This window comes from Vombatus ursinus, unplaced genomic scaffold, assembly GCF_900497805.2.
Source record: "Vombatus ursinus unplaced genomic scaffold, bare-nosed wombat genome assembly UNPS02011700.1, whole genome shotgun sequence".
NCBI classification, from domain to species: Eukaryota; Metazoa; Chordata; class Mammalia; order Diprotodontia; family Vombatidae; genus Vombatus; species Vombatus ursinus.
Genome location: NW_020951478.1, coordinates 7,974,405 through 7,998,651, shown reverse-complemented (window position 1 = coordinate 7,998,651; position 24,247 = coordinate 7,974,405). Strand labels below are relative to the sequence as shown.

At 42.3% G+C, this 24,247-nt stretch overlaps 1 long non-coding RNA gene across 8 annotated transcripts in view; it reads right to left on the bottom strand.

Annotated features, from left to right (window-relative positions):
• Positions 1-7,170, bottom strand: part of LOC114039230 — a 123,376-nt gene extending 116,206 nt beyond the window's left edge. For 4 of the 8 annotated variants that reach the window (XR_003568640.1, XR_003568642.1, XR_003568643.1 and 1 more), the window contains exon 1: positions 7,067-7,170. This is a non-coding gene — a long non-coding RNA (uncharacterized LOC114039230). The remainder of the gene's footprint in view (positions 1-7,066) is intronic. The other 4 variants (XR_003568639.1, XR_003568638.1, XR_003568644.1 and 1 more) reach the window with 1 other exon arrangement.
• Between the last annotated feature and the right edge of the window lie 17,077 nt (positions 7,171-24,247).

Sequence of the window (24,247 nt, the reverse complement as noted above, 5' to 3'; positions counted from 1 at the left end):
ATCCTTCCAAGAGAACCCTCAGTCCCCTGCCGTCCCACTCCCACGTGGCACCGCCCCTTGCCTCAGGAGCTCAAGCTCCGGCTACTTCCTTGCACCCAGCTTATCTCACATAGCACTGCCCACTGCCTCAGGGCTTCTCTGTATCCAGCCCATCCCAGTTCACCACGATTCTGCCTACCACAGCCCCTGCCTCGACTTCCAAAATACCCAGATCCTACCCTACTCTTGCCACAGCGCTCAACCTGGTAGCTGCCAACATCAGACAGTCCCTCACAACCATCCATTATAATAAAGAAATAAAAAGTTCAGAAAAACTAACCAACAGTTCGAGAAACAGTTCATTACATGTAGTGTTCCACACCCATATTCCCAGTTCTACAAAGAACTGGGGGGAGGTGACTTCTCATGTCACTTTTTTGGGGTTAAACTTGGTCATTATAATTTCACAGCATTGTTGTGATTGTTTAGCTGCTGTTTTTTTTTTTTCTATTTATATTGCTGTAGTCACTGTGTATACAGTTTTCCTGGTTCTGCTTACTTAACTTGGCATCAGTTCTTCTAAGTCTTTCCATGCTTCTTTGTATTCATCATATTGTTTCTTGTAGCTCAATAATATTCCACTATATTCATATACTACAACTTGTTTATCCATACCTCAATGGATAGGCATAAACCTTTGTTTGGAGATCTTTGTTACCATAACAAGTACCGACAGAACCATTTTGGTGTAAGTATAACAGAGCCTTTCATTTTTGTCACTGATTTCCTTAGGAGGTGTGCATAGAAGTGGAAAAGGGTATGGATATTTTAGTTACTTTCTTCAAATAATTCCAAATAGCTTTCTAGACTGGTTACATTTCACAGCTCTGCCAACAATACAATAACATTTAATATGTGAGTCATGTATCCATTTTGAATTTACTATGGAACATGTCTTAAGATGTTGGTCTAAACCAACCTGTTTGTTTAAACTGAATGGTATAAGACCTTTTGCATATCCCTGCTGTACAGAAAACAGCAAACATAAAAACATTTATTTTTAAAAAGCAATATACTTTTTTCTTTTTTTAAAAGATCACTAAGTTATACTGTTATCGAAGCTTTCATAAATTTATATGCACAGATATATGAATTACATCTAAATAATTTTTCATTTTAAAAAATCTACATTCTAAATCTATTCAGATTCACAATATGGATTTTGATGATACACAGAAGGCTTCAGCATATTATATTAATTTGCAATCACTTTTTGAAAATATACTCTTTCGTATTCCGGTCAAACTGCCCTGCCCCATACACAACATTCATCATCCCTCTCAATTCCTTCTGTGTACAGCTGTTGTGTTCCATGCCTGAAATGGATCTTCTCTTCACCTCTGCTTCTTAAAACCCCTACCTTAGAATGTGAGCTCCTTGAGGGCAAGGACCATGTTTTTGCTTTTCTTTGTTTAGCTGCCCTAGAGGCAACTAAGTAGGGCAATGGTTAGAGCACTGGGCCTGGTCCTGAAGATCAGAGTTCAAATCCAGCCTCAGACACTTAATAGTTATGTAACCTAGATAAGTCATTTAACCTCTGTCTGCCTCAGTTTCCTTAACTGTAAGATGGGAGAAATAACAGCACCTATCTCTCAGGGTTTTTGTGAAGATCAGGTAAGATAATATTTGTAAAGTGCTTAGTACAACATAAATGCTTATACCATCCAAGAAAGGAAATTTTTGGACCATTAATGAAGGATGAAGCTTCTACTTATTGTAATGAAAGTATTATGGACATTTTGCCACAACAGTTGAAATATGCAGTGTGAGAGTGGCAAGGACATTAGCTCTGGAGTCAGAGGGCCTGGATTCAAATCCTGTCTATGACACTTCCAGTATGAACTTAGACCAATCCCTTAACCTCCTTAAGCCTGTTTCCTCATCTAAAATGATGAGGCTAATCAGGATGGGCTCCAATCTATGATCTTATGTAAATAACAGAGCTAGAAGCAGTGTGGCCCAGTGGAATGCATCTTGGTTCTGCAGTCTGAGAAACTCTGGTCAATTCCTACCTCCAAGGATGACTACTTGTGAGTGCTTGGGCAAGTCCTTTGGTCTCCCTGGGTCTCAGTTTTCCTTGTTAAATTAGAAGGCTGACAAGATGGCCCCTGAAGTCTCTCAAAGCTCTAAATCTGTGGTCCTATTATCTCACTAGGACTAACAGTCAAACCTAAAAAGTCCTTGATGCAGGGCAGGTAGGTGGCGCAGTGGACAGAACACCAGCCCTGGATTCAGGAGGACCTGAATTCATATGCAGCCTCAGACATATAACATTAGCTGTGTGACCCTGGGCAAGTCACTTAAGTCCTTGATGCTTCTGATGACAAGGAATGTTTGCTAATGCCAGGGTGGACAGATAGCTCTGACAGAAGTGAAAGAGTCTTTCAAATCAAAGGATTTAGTAGAGATGCCTTTGCAAATGACAACCTGCCTAAACAGTCCCTGAACTGAGGATTTACAAGTCAACATTTTGCTTGAGATTTTTTTTTGGGGGGGGGGGGAAGGGGAAGATTTTTTTTTTTCTTCAAATAATACATTGAAGGTATGAGAAACAGGATGGGAGAGAGGGAAGTTTTTGAAAATTTTGCTAAAGGTCTGAAATTAACTAGCTAGACCCATCCCTTGACTCTCAAAAGGGCTGTGTAGTACAAAGGGAAGTGTTAGACTTGGCTCAAAAGACTTGGGTTCAAATTCTGGCTGTGACTTTGGGCAAATCATTTAACCACTTTAGGCCCAGTTGCCTAATTTGGAAAATGAAATGTTCAGATACCACTTTTCTTTATGAAGTCTCTTCATCTCTCCCAACTGCTAGAACTCTCTCTCTCTCTCTACATAAGTAAACTTATAGTTAACATTTGGTGTATGTGTATTTATTAACTTTACAGTACACATTTTCATATGTAGTTGTCTCTCCCATCAAAATGAAAGCTTATTTCAAACGTTGATTATTTCATGCTTTGTACCTGTATCCTCAGTGCCTGGCTCACAGGAGGCACTTAATACTTGCTAATTGATTGCTAAAAGGGGTAGGCTAGATGACTTTTATGTTAAAAATTTATGATCCAATGACTAATGAAGTACTATTTTACACACTGGACAGTATGCTTTTCCAGCTTTTAAAGTCAATAGACATTTATATAACACTTTAAAGTTTGCAAAGTGTTTAACAGATATTTTCATTCAAGTCAGGGAGCACAGATATCATTCCCATTTTACAGAGGAGAAAACTGAGATTCCAGACTAACCCTCCAGTAGTATCAGTATAAAATATAAATGATCTCAAAAAGGTCTGAATTCTATAGCAGCATTTTTTTTTTTTTTTGGAGTAGCAAAGCAGGCACTCCTCAAATGGCAAGTGGCTAAACGTTGTGGTAAAGAAATGCAATGGCATGTTATTTCACTGTAAGAAAAGATAGAAATGAAGAATACAGAGAAGCTTGGGGAGACTTATCAACTTATTTAAGGTGAACTGGAACCAGAAACAGCAAAAAATAAACTAACCATGTACATATGATAGCTAGACTTGGCCTTTAAAAGGAGGTAAGAGCGCATTTTCCTCCACTCTGCTACATCAAGAGACATTGCATATATTGTCATCTCAGTTGATGTGTTGGTTCTTTTTGCTAAACTGCTTTTTTTTTTTTAGAAGATGGGTCTGTGGGTATTGGGAAATGAAGGCTACATAAAGACAAAAGATAGAATTTTTTAAAGAACAAGAATTCATGATGGTAACTGTGCCAACATGTTATTAAAGGAATTGTGTTGGGATTGACAAGGGAGATGAACCATTCTATCACCCAAAGCTATTTGTAGTGCCACATCGGCATACTGGACTCAATAGACTGCACATACATTTGACCTCATATGAAAGTTTTATCATTTTATGAGTCCTTCCTTCACTTAAGTCTTAGTTCTGCAGAAGCATGGTCTAAGTACGAGCTGGTAAATTTTTATAACTGGCTCTCCCAGGAAGAATATACTTAAGTCTAGTCTGCAATATTAATAATTTCTCTATCACTTTCTTAACTCTAGAAAATCAACAAAGAAATCCAGCCCTGCTTTGCCAATAGTGTACCAGTTTCTGAGGTCTACGAGTGTTCACAGTAGAAACATAACAATTCAGGTTCAAGCTACCTCTAGCACGTATCTTAAAATATGAATGTGGGGATAGTCTCCGAGTAGAGGAGAGGAATATCAAGATCCCAGTAAATGCTACAAATGTACTGCTGATCAACTATTAATGAGCCTCATGTTCAGGTTCTGGTAACAGCAACTATCAGCTATGAGAGGGAGCACCTAAAAACCAGAACTTCTGCTAGTTTTGAAAGTATATTAAGAATCTTGGCATATACCTAATTAGGGACTATTTTCTTGTTTCATAAAGTAAGGTTCATTTATTTGCAGACTTTTTTCTGAAATAAATTTTTTTTATCAAGCTACTTTTGTCTCACTTTTAATTCAGACTCTGTATTTCTTTATCCAGGTAGATAAAAAAAAATCAATTTCCCTATCCAGAAGAGTATTTCCCTTTTCTTTTCCAAGGACATCCCCAAGTCCCATTTCCTAAAGGAAAACTTTCGAAGTCGAGAAATTTGAATGAGGGCGCTTCTCTGTACCAGCTTTTATTTCCTTGTATTTCAGCTAGGTGGCGCTGCAAAGCGCTGGGCTTCGGGTCAGGAACACCTGAATTCAAATTAAGCTTGACACTAGCTGCATGACCCAGGGCAAGTCATTTAACTTGTTTGCCTCAGTTTCTTCAACTGTAAAATGGGGGATAAAACCACCACCTACCTCACAAGGTTGTTGTGAGGATCAAGTGAGATATTTGTAAAGTGCTTACTTAGTACAGTGACTGACACCTAGTAGGATCTTAGTGTGCCCTCTCCTCCTCTCCCATCTTTCCTTCCCATAAAAGGGATGGGAGGAAATAAAATAACAGCCATTGAGTAAAGAAAAATTCACCCACAGTTATTAAGTATCTGCAACTTTCACCGTATTTCTGAAAATTTAAAATATTTGTGGTACCTGCTGTACCACTTTAAAAAAGGATAGCTCCTGGAAGTGATAGGTTTATTCCTCAAGATACTATTTAGCTCTATAAATCCTCAAAGAATTTCTTGTCATAGCTTTTGTAGGAATTATGTTGTTTTCATTGTTTTTCAAGTACCCTATAGGAATTAAACAGTTACTTTGTACCTAAGCACCACATGGTAACGTTTAAGAAATATATTTTACAAATTCTGTAATTAGCCTCTGACCTCAGATCTGGATTTCATTGTCTTCCAGCAGACAAATTTGGTGTAACTAGGCAGTAAATAACATTGTTCCTGTTATTTCAGAACCTCCTTAAGAGGACTGCTGGGTCTTTCCCTGATTATATCGCTCGCAAGGTAGCACAAGCACACCAAAGGGAACGTGCAGTGAGCGTTTGGCCGCGTCCCCCCACATTCACCTATCTCTAATAACGTCTCAAAAAGTTTAGCAGTTCCATAATAACTTGCGTTTATGTAAAAGACAGGTTCTGCGCCATACCCCTGCAGCCAAACATTTGCTTTTCTATAAGTTAAATCGTTCAATTCTTGCTTAAGGGAGTTATTTCGCATCGAACGGACAGATTTGGGTGAAGTCTTTCTTGCCCACAACGACCCAACCTATAAATAGCTACCGCTGCGCTGAGTCACCCCAAGCCTTGAGCTTCCCCCCGAGAGGAGGGGCAGCGCGCCCCTCCCCCGGGGCCCTCGACAAGCCCTTACAACACCTCCAGGAGGCCCGGCCCGAGTGGGGCACCTCCCCTCTCGCGGGACGCGGCGGCGAAGGGGGCTCCTCCGAGCTCGCCCCCGCACTTAGCTGCTCCGGCAACAGCGCCGAGCGGCGGCCGAGAGCGAAGCTGCCGGGACTAGGCCGCCAGAGTGCGGAGGGGCCGGGCTGGACGCGGAGCCGCAGGGGGCCGGCTCCGGCCTCCGCCCCGAACTGCCGCTCACACAATGGGGAGGCGGGAACGCGAGAGGGGGCGGCCCTGCAGGGGAGAGGGTTAGAAAAAAATGCCCTGGCTTCAGGCCAAACGGGGACACTAAGCTGGGAATGGAGGCTGGAGGGAAGGTGGTGGTGGTGGTGGTAGCCGTTACAGTGGTGTCCGACTTTCGGTGACCCCATTGTGGGGTGTTCTTGGCAAAGATACTGAGGTGGTTTGCCATTTTCTTCTCCTGGGGCGAAGGTGCAGAGAGAAATACCCTCATCTCCAAAGACCTAGCAAATCAACGGCAGCCGCCGGAGGCTAGCGCAGTAAAGTAGCGGAGGAGGTGGGGAAGGGGGACGGAAGTGCCGCCTCCCGTTGTTAGGGGCCATTACGTCATCCCACCGTTGTCAGCCTGTGGCGGGGGCGTCTGCCCATCACGTGTCCTCAACTCTTTCCCTCCCATTACCCCCACACCCCATTGCGCGCGCGCTCGTGGGCTCCCCCACCCCCACCTCCGTCTCCCACCTCCGCCCTCCCCTCGTTGGCCCGGCTGTCAACAGCGCCCGCCCCGCCTCCGTCCCCCCTGCCTCCCCCCCTTTCCTTCCCCCCACTCTGAAGCAACTGCCACAGCTGCGCGTCCGGGCGCTCGGCGGCCAGGTCCCCCGCCCCCTCCGCCCCCCAGCGGCGGGCGCTCGGGGTGAGGAGGCTCCGGAGCTCGGGCGTGTGCGGCTGGGCGGTTCTCCTGTCTCTCGCCGCTCCAGTCTCCTCCGGGTGTAGGAAAGCTCCAGTGCGGGCTCAGAGCAGGGCAGAGGCGGCCAGACACCGTCTGCTCCTCTCCGAGCCGGGCCCGCGGGGCGGGGCGGGGCTGGGCTCCCCAGCGCGCCGACCTTCCAGCCGTGCGGCTCCCGGGCCCCAGCCCCCGCATGGCTCGAGCTGCCCGCGTCCCTCTCCGCCGCCCTGGGCTCGCGGTGCGCGTGGATGGAGGCGGTTTTCCCGTCCTCTTTGCCCCGCTGCCCTCCCTTTCCCCGAGGCTGGGCGCACAGGACACCGGAGCGGGCGGCACCTACTGACCTGTCAGCCGAGGAAGACGAAGATCGCGGGCGGGCGGACGAGGGAGGGAGCGAGCGAGGGAGGCAGCTGCAGAGCCCCTGGCCCCGGGACTCGAGCTGCCGCGCATACAAAGCGAGGAGGCGGCAGCGCCTGCAGCCAGGTGTCCCCCGCGGCCCGGGTCGGGCCCGCGCTCCGCTCTCCCCTCCCCACTGCCCCGCTGGAGGGAACCCCCCGACGGTATTTTTTGTGCAGTTTCAGCAAAGCTCCGAGGAAGTTGGTCCTTTTGTTCCACTATTTATAGATTGCGTCAACATTGCGAAAAGGAGAAGGCGGAGCAGTGGCCCCTCCCCCTCCTCTCCCCTTCTCTTCTCCTAGGAGAGAAAAGCCCCAGCACACGACCTAAGTACACAACAGGACAGCCCCCCACCCCTCCTCCTCCTCCTCGCCTCCTCCTCCTCCTCCCACTCCTGCAGCCCCGGGAGCAATCCGGCCAAACCCCGTCACGTGCCTGCCAGGGAAAACCAGCTTGCCAGAGCCCAAGTGCTCCCGCGCCGCCTGCCATCAGCGGTAGCAGCCGCAAAGAGAAACTGCCTCCCACCCCTCCCTTCCCCTGAACCCTCTCCCTGCACTACTCCTTAGTACCCAAACGTCTCCCCTACTGCCCGATTTCAGAGCGTCTTAGCAAACGGGATCGGTTCCCCGTTGGGTTGGCACCTTGCTTACGTGTATTTGTGCGTTCCCATGTGTCCTTGTTTCTACCCCTCCAGAGAAACACCGTCTACACCCCAGGGTATATTCATGTTCGTGCATTAAATATGACTTAAGTCGGTGCGTTGCATGTGTATATATTTGTCTATCTTTCAAACCTTTCTAGTTCTTTCTCATACTCTTGGACGAATGTCTACGTAGAAAGAAGGGGGAAAAAAAGACCCTGGCTGCCCCTGGGTCATGATCTCGACACGCCTGCACATTATCGGGAGATGGTAATCACACTTAAGGCAACAGGCTCAGGCATTAAAAAGGGGCTCGGAAAAGATTTGTCTTCACAGGTGCTGTGACAACTTGCCATAGTTTACTTCCACCTACTGGGTGCCACTAAGGAATTGAAATTCCTGTTGCTGGAAGGTGTTTGAAGCCGGCAGGTGTCGAAAGAGTTTTTGAAGAGTTAATGGCAATAGCCTTGTAAGAAAAATATGTGAACCTTCTATTTATACCTGGTCACGAAATTATAGACTGCACCATGCCCCAAAATGAAACTGAGCACTTCTTTGGCTTATAGCCAAAGTCTTAACAGTGTAACTAAGGAATACTACAAACACAAGAGGCGGCCTTACAATGGAACTAAGTAAAATTAACTTTTTCTAAGTGTTATTTACAATCTCAGCTTCCAGCCGGTCCCCTACTCATTTACTTGTTTTTATATCATATTTTAACTTTCTTAGAGTTGTACTAGGATAATTTCGCAAGCCAGATCCCGAAAGAAAGCAGGGATGAGGTGGACACGTGAAGAAGGTCAGGAAACACATAGGACCTCTTTTTTTCCTCTTTGGGCAGTTGGGCAATATGGTAAACAACTTGCTGGAAAGGTTATGTGATTTTTTTTTTAAAGGTTGTTTTAGGAAGGTACCAACGTCTCCTTGCCCTAGTGTAGAGGGGACCAATGGGGCTTTGAAAGAGCACCGTACTCACTTTGTCGGAGAGGGTTGCAGGTTGTAAAGCAATACAAGGCGAGCTGGGGGACTGGACTTGTCTGAGCCTGTAGAGTGATCTTCAAGTTCCAGACTCAGGTCACCGAGAAGTTGCTATTGGGTTTTGTTACTTTTGTTAGATATTTGTGTAACTTTAAAAAAAAAAATTAAGGGGGAAAACCTTAAACATTGGTTCAATTAACTTACTGAGTTTCTTTTTTATATCGAGATACGGTATAAAAAATAAAGGGAGATTATGAGGTGGGGTACTTTACACTCGAATACTTTACACTGAGATTTCAAATTCAGGCTCAGTGGAACCTGTTGCAAATGAGTCAGAATTTTGAGCAGATTTTAATCCTAACTTGGTTTCATGATTTTCCCCCTGCTGCAGAAGGAAGATTTTTCTTCCTGAATGTTTACCTCCTTTCTGTCCTGGTTTCTAAGTAATTAGCAAATAGGCCTCAGTTGGACCTTTCTACTATCACTTTCTCCCTTATCCCATTCCTTTTATTTTACAGTTCGCCCTTAGGCTGTATTGAGGACATTTTCGTTGCCATGCGGTCGCATTTACATTTCACAAAACATTTTTTCTTACATTAAAAAAAAAGAGTGGAGTTGTATTTTTCTTTGTCACAAAAGAAACAATGGCTTTATGACACACCCTCCAGGGTCAGTCAGTCTTTACAATCAGCTCTAGCGATTTAGACCAACTCCGCCAACCTCACTCTTCCTGGCTCCTCCACATTTTCCTCTCCTAATGCCCCTCGTCTCCCCTCCCCCTCCCCAACACCAGAGTTACTTTATTGCAGCCAAAGAACACTTTTCTTCGCTCTCCATTTACTCCCCCCCCACCACAGACTTTTCCGCGGCTTTCCAAACTGCTTAGCGAAAGGAGCGAAAGGAAAACGAAAGCACCCAGCTCCCAGAGCCCCGAGCAGACCAGAACTAGCGGCTTTTCCCGAGATCTCGCCAAGACTAGTGGGAAGGAGGATAGCGGATGGGTGACGGAGCAGCTGGGGAAAGGGGTTGAGAAGGCGCCGGTAGTTTGCCCGCCTTCTTCTCCTCCAGGGAAAACCAAACAAATGCCTTATCCTAGCAAGAGTCTGGAGTAGGTACGCTTGAAAAACTTTGGCCTCTAGCTGGTGTAAAAATAAAGTAACTGTCATTAGGGACGTGCCGTGGGGTAGAGATGGCAGTTGCGAAGTAGGAGGAGGGAAAATGTTCCCGACGTCTTTCTAAAAACAGATTTGCCTAAGCTAGCCAACTGCCCAGAGAACGTGGCAGACTAGCAGCGAGATACTGATATGGGCACAGGAAGAAGGGGGCAAGCTCAAGCAGCAGTGCGGAAAACAGTAGGCAGAGCTGCAATAGACCTCGGCTAACCACAGGGCAACCGGCAGTTCAACTGGGATTAAGATCGAGCAAAAGCCTTGGTTGTTTAGAGTTGTTGCAACATGGGAGTTTGGATAAAACCCAGCAGAAAACCTCTCAATTATTATTATCACTTAATGAAACTTGTGGGGAACTCATTTCTTTCACTTGATGCAGCCATTGAGTTAGGGACAGATGAACCCAGGATAGATTTGTATTAAGTACAATTCCTGTGGGTAAGGCCCTCTGGGCAGTGGAGGATTTCCTGGGTGGAGCTATTTCCAGAGTTATGTATATGAAAACCCTTAGAGAGATGGCGTCTAGTCCAAGGCTCACCACTTAAAACGGTGACTTTTCTCACTAACAAACTTGCCTCCAGGTTGTTTAATTTTTCAGTGCGGTACATTAGTGCGAAAACCCGAACAGATACTATCCCAATAAAAATCTAATGGGTTACCCTTACAGCAAGGACTCTGTATGAGAGTTTGCAGCACGGGCAGGTACCAGTTTTATCAATTGTTTAAAATCTATGTATCTAAATGGCTCAGCAAAATGTTAGCAACAATGTCACCTAACAAGTGGTTCATTCTCAGATAGTCAGCCGAATTGAGTAGATCAGGTATTATCATTCCGCACATAGCTGCAGAAAAATACTTAGGCAGACACCTCTTCTATTCCTCCTTAAAAATGGCTGGGTTTATTTTTCCAAGAAGACTTGCGCAGCTAAATTTGTTTACCTTTTGTTTATCTAGAATCTCAATTGAGGATTAAGAACCCTCAATACTCCAAAAAAAAAAAAACAAAAAAAAACCGAGCCCTATTTTTAATGATGCTGGATGAAGTTTTGAAAGTTGAGCTATTTCAGCTGAGCTCCCTGGAATAGAATAATGTTTTCAAGGCGGTGTTTGGCTAAAATGACCAACATTCTGGATTTGAAAAAAAAAATCTCCTTAGCCATACTTGTAAGTACACCAGAGTCTAAAAACGTAAGACTGACAGTCCCATTCTTTTTTTTTTTGCAAGGACAGAAGAAAAATCTTGAGAAATGGTACCCCGAGTTCCACCTTATGAGAAGAAATGCTTTGGATTTCTTTAAAAATAATTTATTGAAAACTTTCTTGGCCCAGATAGTGAGACAAAAATGCCATATTTCAGAGAACCCCAGCTCTTTGAGTTTTCCTGTGATTTCTTTGTGGCCAATGATCTGTTGTTTCCCTGGACTTCTTTTGCCAATTCCAGTCCCTTTTAACTTCTCTTGGGAAAATACACATATAATAAAATTTGATTGCAAACTGAGGCGTCGAGAATAATCACAGTCTACTGCCTCGTTAAGATCTAGGATATTTCTTGCTCTTTTTAATCCTTAAAAAGTAGAAATAACAAAAGTATTTTTAAACCCTGAAGTTGTCTTCACCCTATAGTTCCACTATTTTCTGTCTCTGGCGTTTCAAAAACTGTTGTGCTTGGAGAGAAATAGTTACAATTTAGACTCCTTTCTTTTAAAAGTAATCTGCTAAGGCTGCTATTCCCCAGAGTCATCGAAAGCCTCGGCCTTGCTCACATCACCTGAACCCGAACCAAAGACCTCGATTTGGATTCCACATCGGAAACAAATCTATTTCTCGCAGGGAAATGGGGACTTACCCTAGCGATGGGTCTGGCTTTAGGTTTTATGGGGAATATGATCTGGAAATGGGAACGCCTGCTTCAGCAACGGCAACACACTCCGCGCCTCTTCTCTAGGGCTCTTTCTAGCTTCCAAAGAGCTCGTCAACTTGCTACCCCTTTGGGACTAGCCTTTGAGGTCAGAACCTTCTTGGATTTGGGAAGAAGCTAACCCCAAACCCAGGTTATCCTACTCCCTCCCTTCACCTCCCCCCTCACCGCCCCCTCTCTTCCGGGCTGCCTCTCGACCTCCACAACTAAGTTTTTACACTGAAGGAGAAAGTTTGCTTGGGGATGACGATAAATTCTTCAACAACAAGGAAGGAGTGGGGCGTTTTCTTTTTCTTAATGCAAAGAAAATCTTGCACACAGTGGCTTTTAGTAAGGCAAAGTAACTCGTCCTGGAACTAGGTGAGTTTCTGAGATTTTTCCCTAATCCGTCCCCTCCCCCCGCCCCCATCTTCTAAAGAGTCCTGAGATAGTCTACTGGACCCCTAACCTTCTCCGCCCCCTCCGTTATTTCATCATCCCCTTTAGCCTTCAGGGATTCGGGCAGCTTGCGAAATGAATTCTCCCCCGCCTTTCCACTAAGCATTGGAGATGTGTAAAGGGTTAAAAGAATTCTGGAGAAACAAAAATACTCGCTAAAGTGAAGGTAGCGGTTTGGGAGCAGCATAGTATAGGGTAAAAAGGCTGATGTCAGAGAACCTTGAGTTTCAGTCTTTCCTCCCAAATTTACTTGCCTGTGTGACTTTAGGCAAGTCATTTAGCCACTCTAGGCCTCAGTTTCCTGATTTGTAAAAGGACTAGATAGCCTCTAAGGTTTTTTCCACTACTATTTCTATGATCCTCTGTCACAAATTTACCTGTTTTGACCAAACTGGCTGGAGAAACCAGATTAGCGTAACGGGATTTGCGAGAGCAAAAAGGGAAAGGTATAAAATGAGAGAAAACAAACACCTGCAATGGAGGGGGATGGTCTTAAGAGAGAAAATGGGAGGAGTGGGGATGCCTTGAGGGAAAACAAAGCCGTAGTTAATTGCACTGCTCAGTCCTAGCGGACAGGATTATGCCAGGAGTTTTTCTCTCTCTAGCTTCACCTAGAGCCGGGTTCCAGCCTTGCGAACCAACTATGAATACCCGTTTTTCTCTCCAAGAAGCCAGAGCCAAGCCCCAGAGGATGAGGTCTGGTACTCCAAAGTTCTAAGCTGTTGAGATTAAACATGATTTTCAAGTGACCTTTGTGTTTTCTTTTGTCCCTGAAAAGTTTTGGGAAAGAAAACTTCACTACAAAATAAAATACGCCCACCCCCTCACAACACCTTGAAGGATAAAAAAATAACTTTACTTATGGGAAGTGGATCAAGATACCTGAAGCCTTTAATCATTTAATTATTAGAGTCCTTTTCCCTTTTCCACCCCTTTTCTAACCTTAGTGAGATTTGACACTTGAGTGAGTCTGGACAGTCTTTGCGGAGAACAATGCTTACAGCAGCTTGAGGTCTGAGCGCTTAGAGAAATACCACAGAGATCCTTGAAGTTAAGAGAATCAGAAATATGCGGTGATAAACAACTAATGTGTCTGCTCTTGTTATTCTTGGGAGCTACAGTTCACACCTTACTCTTCATTATTTGCGAACTATGAAAGTTCCTTCTAATTAGCTCGTGCCTGAGAAGCCCTCCTTTACCTACTGAAGAACCGGAGCTTCAATATCACCAATACCCTAGGCAGCATCGATTGTACCAGGTTTGCGCCCCATTTTCGTTCTTTCTGGCAACACGTTTGAACAAATAACTAAATAACTTACTCTATGGGCAGTGTGAAAGACACCACCAGAAATATTCACGCCTTTATGTTTCATCCCAGACCAGCATTTTCCATGCAACAGAATAATGCCTTTTCCATTCAAAAGTATGATGACCAAAATGTTAATGACTTTTCTTCCTGAGAATCAAGTCCCTTCTCTTCTCTCCTTCTTCTTTCCCCCCTTTTAACTGCCATGAAGTTTTCCTTGGTTTCCCCCTCTTATCTTCAGTTTCAGCTGCTCCATTCTATTACAACACAATTATATTTTACAGCTAGTACAATATCAATGTTGTAAAAGTCAGAGTGTACCACATAGTTCGCATGTCCTTTACAAAATGAGTAATGTTTTCGATATCCACCCACTACGACGGAATGGGCTTTTGCTTTTACATCTTATTATCATACCCGGAGGGCAGTAACTGTCCCATGCTCTTAATGGAAGTAAAAATAATTACTAGTACCTTTATTTCTTCCCTTACTCCCCTCCCCCAACCCCTCAGTACTTCCAGTATTTCTTTTATGTTCCAAAAAAATTGGGGATATTTTCATCTGTGCTGAGCTTCTTTGAATTTTTTAGACAAGGGGCTAACACCTTGATTGAACAGTCTGCTTTAAAAATGGCATTAACAAGAAATCTCATTGACAGAACACATTTCTCTTTTCGTTATAGTGTCGACTGTGTAACTTCGATGGGGCAAGTAACACACTTAGCAACGAAATTCTTGAAAAAAGGTATTCAATAGCAAAGACAATTACCTGATTTTGAGGGTGCAAATGAAGGAGAATTAGCCTTGAGAAAGACATTTTATTATCCCAAACTTCAGTAAGTGACATAGACTTACAAGTTTTTAAGATAATTGTGTTCGAATTTCTCTTGCCGTTCATATACAGACTTTACTCACTTAAAAAAAATTCCGAATTCCTCTCTCCTATGACTTTTGTGGTTTATTGCCTTACTAAATATCCACAAAGAATGAAGACCATCTATGACAGTTATGCATAAACGCGAAACTGACCAAAATAAGTCAAACTCTTGTAATGTAAGCTACCTGTCATTATTTGCTTCCATTTTTACAAGTTGCTTAGAGTAAAAACGAAATTTGTGGGTTCTTGACTCCCAAATTTCATTTCTGACAGAACCGCCTTTCCGTTGAGAAGCTTACAGTACATGTGCTCATTTATTTACCTTTAAAGCACACCTCAGTCTCGACGGCATTGTTACCGGAGCTGGTGCCTTTTGCGTAGAATGTTTCGGTTTTTAGAAAGAAAATAGGTGGGAGGAGGAGATTGTAGCGCTTATGATTTGAGGAAATTCACCCTGGCTCCTTCCCTCCCCCTTTCTAACTTCTGCCTGAGGTGAGAGCAAAGCAAGGGGCTGCTTGGAGAATCACTACGAATCACCTAGTCCAAAGAATATTTTCTTTGGGGCCCATTCTCGGGGAATAAACAGACACTTCTGAGCTGAGTTTCCTCAGCACCACGTTAGCACTGCTCTAGAAAAGGAGAAAATAAAACAAAACGACGAGGACTTTACAGGACCATCGCCTCCTGATACATCTTTTCCGAGCTCCAAGAAAAAAAAAAAAGAAAGAAAGAAATGAATCGCGTTTCACATTTACCTTTTTCACAACTTACATGACCCACGCAGGGGGGTAAGTCTCATGTTTGTTTCTCTCCTGACTTTTAACCAAGAGCGCTCTGGATAAAGACTTAGGAAGCAGTTGTGCACCATTTTATACACGCGCGCACATGAATGGCTTACCTTTGCGAAGGCACATCAGGCTGGTGGGGACAGTCGCCTCTCCAACAACCCGGGATTTTCTTCCTACTTCCAGAGTTGCCACACTTTCCCCAAACAATTTTAGGTGATAAGCGAGATAAAGTGCTTTTCTTGGTCTCCCTGCAGCGGGGCGGGAAGGGAAAGGAGGTTCTAATAAATTCAGCATCTCCAAACTCAGGTCTGAGTGGTGGACAGGCGCTCACGTTCGCCCTGACATTGGTTCCTCTTTCCTCAAATCCGCCAACCCCTCTAAATCCTTCTTCACCCTAAGGATTTGCTACAGGATTGTTGTTTTAACCTCCTTAACTAAACAGGAAAACACTCCATTACTCTTACCTAGTAAAACACTATCTAATGATTGCCTTCACTTTCTTGTGGTGGTAAACAAAAACGTATCACATTTTTTTTTTTTTTTTTGCAAGTTCTGAGCAATCAGACATGGCAACGAAATTCCCTGTCTCTTTATCCGAATAAACTTGAGGGCTCACGTATCTGGTTTGTTAAATTTGTCCCTGATGGGGGAGATGAAAGTGGCGAGGCTGAAGCAGAGAGGGTCACTAAGGGGCCTTGCCTAACCAAGCTGCCAAACTGTTTTTGCAACTCATTACAGTTTCTACCACCTGTTCCTGGTCAGGCAGCAATAAGTTTAGGTTAGGAAGTTAGCGGGAAAAGGCTCAGGGGATAGGAGAACACTATCAAGTAGGAAAATCCCACAAATATCTGGTGCCTGACCCTTAAGCAATAGTTGGATTAGTGAGAGTCCAGGACTGGTTTGGCCCACTGGGCCAGAGGGAGGACATTGGAGGCCAAAGAGAAAGGATAGTGCCTGTGTTAGGAAGCTTCTCTGACCTTGGCAGATCTGAGCTAATCCAGTGAACAGTGAAGAAGGCCCATTCTTATATCTTGCAAGGTCTCAGCCTTAAGTGACCAGACAAAAGCTGGAGAGAGGGAATTATATCAGAACATAAACAGAGAGAGTTTACATAGAGAGAAACTAGTGACTTGTAGACATACACAAATATCCTCTGTTAATGTCCATTAAGGCAAAGTCAGCAAAAACTGGGTTTAAAATGATCAAGCTCTTTCTTTGAGGTTAGGCCTCTAAGACCCTCAGTGACTTCAGTTCCAAGGCCTCAAGAGAAATCACAAGGGCATTTCCATGTTGACATGTAGCTGGAGTTAGTACTGCCTTTTTCTCATTCAGTAAACTATCCCGTAATGAAATTAAAAAATGAAAGGCCAAGTGAGACTCCACTTCTACAGCCACTTAGGTTTTCTGGCCTGTAAGGATGTCCTGAAGACATTTTTTCCCTTTTGAAAGTCCAAGCTCCACAGTCAAAAATATAGTTGGCAGGACCTAATAAGACATAGATAAAATTTATAAATACTTAGTGAGTAACATCCCAGTAATTTAAAAAACAATACAAAACAATTGAGAACAACTATAAACTAAGTTGAAGAGCACCTCTTAAGAAACATTTTTAAATGATTTCTCAGTTATTATTATCTCACTCAAAAGTACATACTAATGGCACAATACCATCTCAAACCCTACAGATTTATCTCTTGATAAAGTTAAGTAGGAAATTAGGAGGAAGATGACATTTAGGTGATTCCCTGTGGTGAAGCTTAACTTCTGAAATCAGGGTAACCTCTATTTAGGAAGGAACATGCTCTTCCTCCCAGCTCCCTCCCTGTCAAATTTTGAATGGAAATGTTTTCCTCTTCCTTTAGACCTTACGTGATCGTTTACTTTCTTCTATTTGGGAAAGAGGACAGAGGTAGATGGGTCTCAGTTTTATTATCATTTCAGTACTTCAGAAGCCCTGCTGTGGTTGCACACCTACTCTATGTCTGAGGTTGCAGCATGAGATGAGCTATTGACTGCTATGGTGGAAAAAGAACAGAAAGGTCTAGCAGTTAGCTGTACAAAGACCTTTTTATCTCTAGAGAAACTTCCCACTTATTAAATACCAAGTGATATAGTGAATTTAAATGTTCCTTTTGTAAGGTACATGAAACAAAAATGTTCTAAAAGAAGCTGAATGATCTCTACAGATAAAATATCTAATTTATGCTCATATTTTATCTTGAAGGCAAATAGTAGTAAAGCACTGAAAGTTTACTTTGTTTTGATAGTTTGAAAGCTCTATGATTTTGTCAGTGTGTGTACTTTCTCCACAGGTATGAAGAGCACACCTTCTCTTTATGAGTTTCTGTGGCTGAACTTTTTATCCACCATCTGGTAGAAATAATTCTCCCTCTTCACTCCAAGCTAAATAGTAGGTCCTTGGATAACAGATGTACAGAATTTGTGCCCAGACTTGAAGTCTTTCCAACTCAGTAAACCTTACTGGAACTTGTGTTTTGCTCCTCTAATCACCTCCATGTCATGAGGAAGAGGAATTATTTGGTAGAATTCTACAATCTTCAGGTAGGTAAAAGGTGGCCCATGGAGAGAAAAAGGCTTATTTATTCAGGAATCATTTAGAGCCAGTCCAAACTGCTCATTTTATAGGTAAGGAAACTGATGACCAGAAATGACTCATTCAAGGTCATGTAGGTAGTAAATAGCAGAGCTGAGTTTCAAACCCAACTCCTCTGATTCCAGATTTTCCTCTTTTTCCATAGTAGATGGCTAGGTGGGACAGTGGGTAGAGTACCAGGCCTGGAGTCAGGAAGAATTGAGTTCAAATTTGACCTTAGACACTTACCATTTGTGTAACCTTAAAGAAATCACTCAACTTGTTTGCCTCTGTTTCTTCAATTGAAAATGGGAATAATAATAGCATTTACCTCCCAAGATTGTTTTGAGGATTAAGTGAGATATATTTGTAAACTGCCTTGCACAGAGTGAGTGCTATATAAATTCTAACTATTATTATTATTTACTGTTAATAGAACAACACTGCCTTTCAAGTTAATAACATTGCTTCAAATGCAATCCTTAATTGCATATTGGAAGAATACTAAAAATGGAAATATTTGCTAGGCATCTAGTCCTTTCAACAACAACAAATCACCAATCCCTTCACCAGCACCTTTTCTCCACTCCTCTGTTCCCAGGTCCAGGACTGGATATCTTTGTCCTAGATTATTCTGTAACGACAACCACAACAACAATAACAACAGTAACAACAACAACTAGATGGATCCACTTCTTTCATTAATGTGGATATTCCCTCTACTAGTGCAGATTGCAACCCATCATACCCATGTAATTTTTGTTTACTTCTTTGTTATTCCCTGCTTGAGAAACATCAGTACCTCCAGTTGCTTTTAAGATAAAATTCCTCGGCTTGGCATTTCAAGCCTTCTACAATCTGGCTCTGACCAGTTTTTCCAAATTGATTCTCCTTTCCTTCCTCTCATCTGCCCTACATTCCAAGCAGATGGTGCTATTTGCTGTGTTCTCCCTCTCTTGCCCAGGCCTTTCCATCCTCTCCTCTTCTCTTTTGTTCCCGGAAACACTGAATTCCCTTTAAACCTCAGCTCAAGGACAGCCTCCTATATGAGGTATAGTGGTGAGTCCTAATCCCCTCACCCCCAAAGTATTTTGAATTTACTTTCTGTTCATGTCTCCATGAACATATTATTTCTACAATGGAATGTAAGCCCTTTTGGAGCAGGGGCCCTTTTGTTTTTGTCTTTTATCCCCAGTCTAGCAATAAGGATAAAGGTAGGGACTAGACCTTGCACTGGTGTAAAGAACTCCCATGTGAGAAAATTCCCTCTACCAATGCAGGTTGGCAATTTCTCTACAACTTTCAGGCTTAGACAGTTGTTTTGAGAGGTTAAGTTCATTGCCCAGGGTCACATAAATATATGTGTCATTGGCAGGACTTGAACCCATGTCTTTCTGGCTCTAAAGTAGGCTCTCTATCCACTGTGCCTCATTGTCTCTTAGAGATAGTAGGTGTATAATAAATATTTATTGAATTGAATTCCAGTTGCTGGAGGCCTTCCTCTATGATTTTACTTATTAGATGGATTCCATCATCACACTAGGGCTGTTGATATGTGAGTGAGCAGCCCATATCCCTTTCTGGTCATATATATTTTCTTGATGATATGGCTAGGTAGCATAGTGGCAATAATGCTAGACCTGGAGTCAGTGAGACCTAAGTGTGAATCCTGCCACAGACACTTAACATGTGATCCTGGGCAAGACTTAATTTTTATCAGCCTTAGTTTTCTCATCTGTAAAATATGGATAATAATAGCAGCTATCTTAGAGGGTTGTTATAAGGATCAAATTAGATATATAAAGCACTTTATAAATCTTAAAGCACTCTACGAATGTTGGCTATCATCATCATCATCATCCTATTTCTTGTTCTCAAATTATCATTGGTAGTATGCTGCAGACTCCTTAAGTAATGAGGGGAACTGGTCAATGAAGGCCTAGTCTTAAGAGTATATTCAGATTTGTCCTTCCTGGTGGTTTATACAGAGTGTGTGCAGATGATCCCTGACTGGTTATAATCCAACACAGAGGTCAACAAACTATGGTCCATGGGCCAACTATAATCTGGTGCCTTTTTTTTTTTTTTACATTTTCAAATGAAGTTTTATTGCATTTAAAAATAAACAAGTCATTCTTAGTTCACTGGCCATACAAAAATAGGTGGGAGGTTGAATTTGGCCATCCAGCTGTAGTTTACCAACCCTTGATCCAACACATGGAGGCTTGGTGAGCCTTCTTGTGTCCTTGAGTGAGGCAGAGGCTAATATTGTGTGGTGACAAATAGTTTTCTGGTTGTCTGAGGATCTGAGAGGAATGATGACTCATGAGATGCTAAACTGGAATGATTGTACATCCAAGAGGAGCAATCTGCCCTTTTGCTTCTTTTCCTTCCTGGTGGTGAATGAGATGGAACCCTGGGGAGCTGTGAGTGATAGGTAGCTGCTCTTTTCTCATCTGGTTGCCATGTGTCTATGAACACATTTTGCCTCAGTTTCTTTTGTGTTTCTGATCTTCCATGATTCTGGAAAGAGAGTGAGGCTGACAACTTTGCAACTCTGCCTCACTTAAATCCAGAGCAGAAGTCAAGACATCGCCCCATGTGATATCATTGGTCCTCTTCAAAAACCAAGGACATACAAGAGCAACAAAACAAAGCTTCAGTTTTTTATGTGTTTATTCTTTCCTAATCTTAGGTGATTGAGTATTTTAAGAAAGGATTGCACAACAGACAATGAAATCCATTAGAGCCATCAGAGGGGTCCCACTGACATGTGGAGTTGGTAGGGTCCTCTGGAACAGCAGTGGTCAATAAGGACATAGGAAGTGACTTCAGATGGAGGTGGAAAGACAGTCCTCCAAGGATGAAAGGCTAAATAGTCCTGATTATTTCTGTTTGTCCTCAAACAGTGGTCCCTTGATCTCTTTCTCTGGGATTTAAAGATGCCAGACATATAATCAGGAGATCTAGGTTTAGATCCAGCCTTAGACACTTACTGATGGTGTAATTATGGGTCAGTTCATTTAACTTCTTACATACTCATTCATAATCTGGAAAATGGAGATAATAATACTTGTAATACTTGTCTGTTATAAGGAAAGCATTTGGCAAACCTTGAAGCAGCATATAAATGTGAATTAGTGGGATAGCAACCAGAATGATATATATTTCAGAGACAGAAGCACAATTCTGTACAAAGATAATATCATATAATATTTACATGTGTGCATGTATGTGGAAATAGATGTATGTATATCAGCACATATATATATATAAGCAATTGCATATATCATATTGGAATATATCTAAATACATACAGCATGTCTCAAAAAACCTTAGTGCAGTTTTAAGTTTTAAAAACTTCAGAAGTATAAGTGCTACTAACTTAGAAAAATCATTTGAAAATTTAATGATTTAAATTTCTTCACATCTATTTAGTTTTGTAAAATTTACATAATAATTTTTTAATTTAAATTTAATTTTTTGAAGGACACTTCTTCATATCAGTGGAGATGTAGAGGAGGTCCTCTTGCTTAGACACCATGGTCACCTGATCTCTCTCCATTAGACTTTTTCTTGAAGGATCAAATCAAAACTGTCATGTATGCATTAAAACCTTATTCTGTGGATGATCTTAAGGCTAGGAATACAAATGCCATCCTTTCAGTCTCTGAGCAGTAACTGATGAAAGTTTTTACAAAATTCAAAAAAATGACTACAGTATATATATATATATATATATAATATACATATATGCACATATACATGTATACACAGACACACACATATATATAAAACAAAATGGTGGGTGATATAAAATTTTAATTAAAAATATCAGTATTTTAAAATTTTAAATAATTAACCTTTCAAATGTTTTCCTGTAAGTTTGTAGCCTTTATATTTCTGAAGTTATTAAAACTTAAAACTTCACTAAGACTTTTGGGCCTATATATAGATATCTGCATATAGGAAGATTAAAGATCTTTATCTCGGTCTCCATCTAGATCAAGCTCCATGTCCACTGTTCTCTCTCTCTCTGTATATATATTCTCCCCAGTGATGCCTTACACTTTGGCCTTTTTGACTAACACAGTGTCTTCAGGTAACAGTGTACATTATCTCTCAGGTCCTTTTCCTGGGTCATGTCCCTTCATAGTCTAGAGTCTATTTATCTTAAAATTTTAGTTTGTATTATTCCTCTACTTTAATGGATTTTATGATCTTCTTGATACGGATACATTCTCCAACCACGTAGGACGCAATCCATTCAAATGTATTCATCCTGTACTATTGCTGGGGTTTCATGGTGTGTTGTGGTGGCACCATCTCAAAGAATTCAGAGTAAGACCTCCTCTAATCCATGTAAAGGCAATTGATGCCCCTCAGAAGTGGGCTAGGTTCAAAGAGGAACCAGCAGCTTAGTAAGACAACACAGGCAAATTCATAGTGTAATAATGCTGATTGCACAACAGAAATTATGAATATTTTAAAGGCAGGAGGGATTTGTTAAGGGATAAGGTAATGCAGAGAGGTGCCTTCTATGGTTTGGTGGTCAAACATCCTGGTCGTGCTGCTTTCTTATTGGCTAGCTATTGTGGTCCTATCTGGTCAAGATGGATAGTTAGGTATTGTTGTCCTATCTTGGGCTAAATGGATGATATAATTGTGGTTGAGTACAAGAACATACCTGTTCAAATACGTGGATTGGATCTGGGGGCAGTGGCTAGCTAGAGGCAGAGGCTATATTGAGTCTGGGAGCCTGTGATGTGGTTAAAGTCAGATGGTGTGGTCAAATCAGGACATGCCTGCTGTTCAGTGGGGCCCATAAGGAAGTTAGAATATTGGGGCTGAGAGCAGCTTTATTAGGACTCTATCACTATTCTTGTCCATGTCTTCTCAGATACACTCCACAGGGCCTGGGCCGACCAACATTCTGCGAAGGGGCTTCCTCTAGATCTCTTAACATTTTGTAGGAGCAAATGGAGCTGTCCACTGATTATCCCTCAGGTGACTTGACCAGGCAGACATGCTCAGAATTTGGGTTATTTATATTGACTGTTATCTTATGAAAGGCAGCATGGCATAGTGTATAGAGATGGATCTCAGCCCCAGAATATATGGGTTCAAGCACTGGCTGTCTGAGTCTGGGCAACTCACTTAATAACTCAGGGTTCTAGCCATCTATTTGCAAATATTCTCTTCTGCACTTACTATAATCCCTTTCAATATTTCCCACCTGCTGACCCATGGCAATTTTTTAAAATACCAAAGGTCTTTATATGTTAAAATCTTTAAACTTGACATATTTATTCCTTCTCTCTAGGATTGTGAGTTGTAGAGAACCTGCTGACCTGCATTAATGGAGGGGATTTTCTCATCCTGGAGTTCCCTATATTAAAAATAACAGGTCTAGTCCTTAGTCCTGTTATTTCATATCATGTAGTTTTGTTAAAATCAAAACAAGTTAGCAAGTTTTTATTAAGAGCTTACTATGTGCCAGGCACTATACTAAGCACTGGGAAAAGAGCCAGGTGAGTTTCAGAACCCTCTGTTAATTCCCTATTGCCACTAGGATACAAATATAAGCAGAAAGATGGTCCCTGCCCTCTAGGAGCTTACATTCTAAAAGGAGAAGACAACACATTAAAGAGAGTTGAAAAGGGTTAGGCGAAGGAAGAGCTGAAGGTATCCAGTGAAAGGGCATTGTGGAGAAAGTCTGGGAAAGTCAGGAGGTCAGCCTAAAGAGGAATGAACACATGACTGACTTAGGCCTCCTCCTTAAAATGGAGGTTCTGGTAGGAACCAACCAGTCAGAGGGAGAAGCCACAGGGATGGCAGTCAGTCAACAAGCATTTATTAAGTACTTATTATGTGCCAGGCACTGTCCTAAGTGTTGGAAATATAAATACAAGCAGAAAGACAGTTCCGGCCCTCCAGGAGCTTACCTTGTAATAGGGGAAGATGACACTTAAAAAGAAGCGATACCCCATGGTAGAATATCAATCAATCAATAAACATTTATTAAGCCTACTATGTGCTAGTCATTGTTCTAAGTAGAGAAAGTCAGGAATTCAGTCTGTAGAGGAAGGAGACACACCTGTCCTGGATGTCCTCTTTAAATGGAAATTTGGGGAAGAGCCATCCAATCAGAGGGAGAAGCTGCAGGTACAGAGAACACTTCCAATATGTGAAATCCTGGAGTAAGGTGAGCTTCCAGGGAAAGACCAGGAGAGTCAAGGGTATAGCCTAGAAAGGAATGGAAAGACTGAAACTTACCTGGCTCTTCTCTGGCCTAAATTGATACTACCTATGTAATGTCTTACATCTGTTCCTTCTATCAATTCATTCCACAGCTACCATTGTTCAAGAGCTCATCATATTTTCCCCCTGGACTATTGCAATCGCTTCCTAATTTTTTGACTT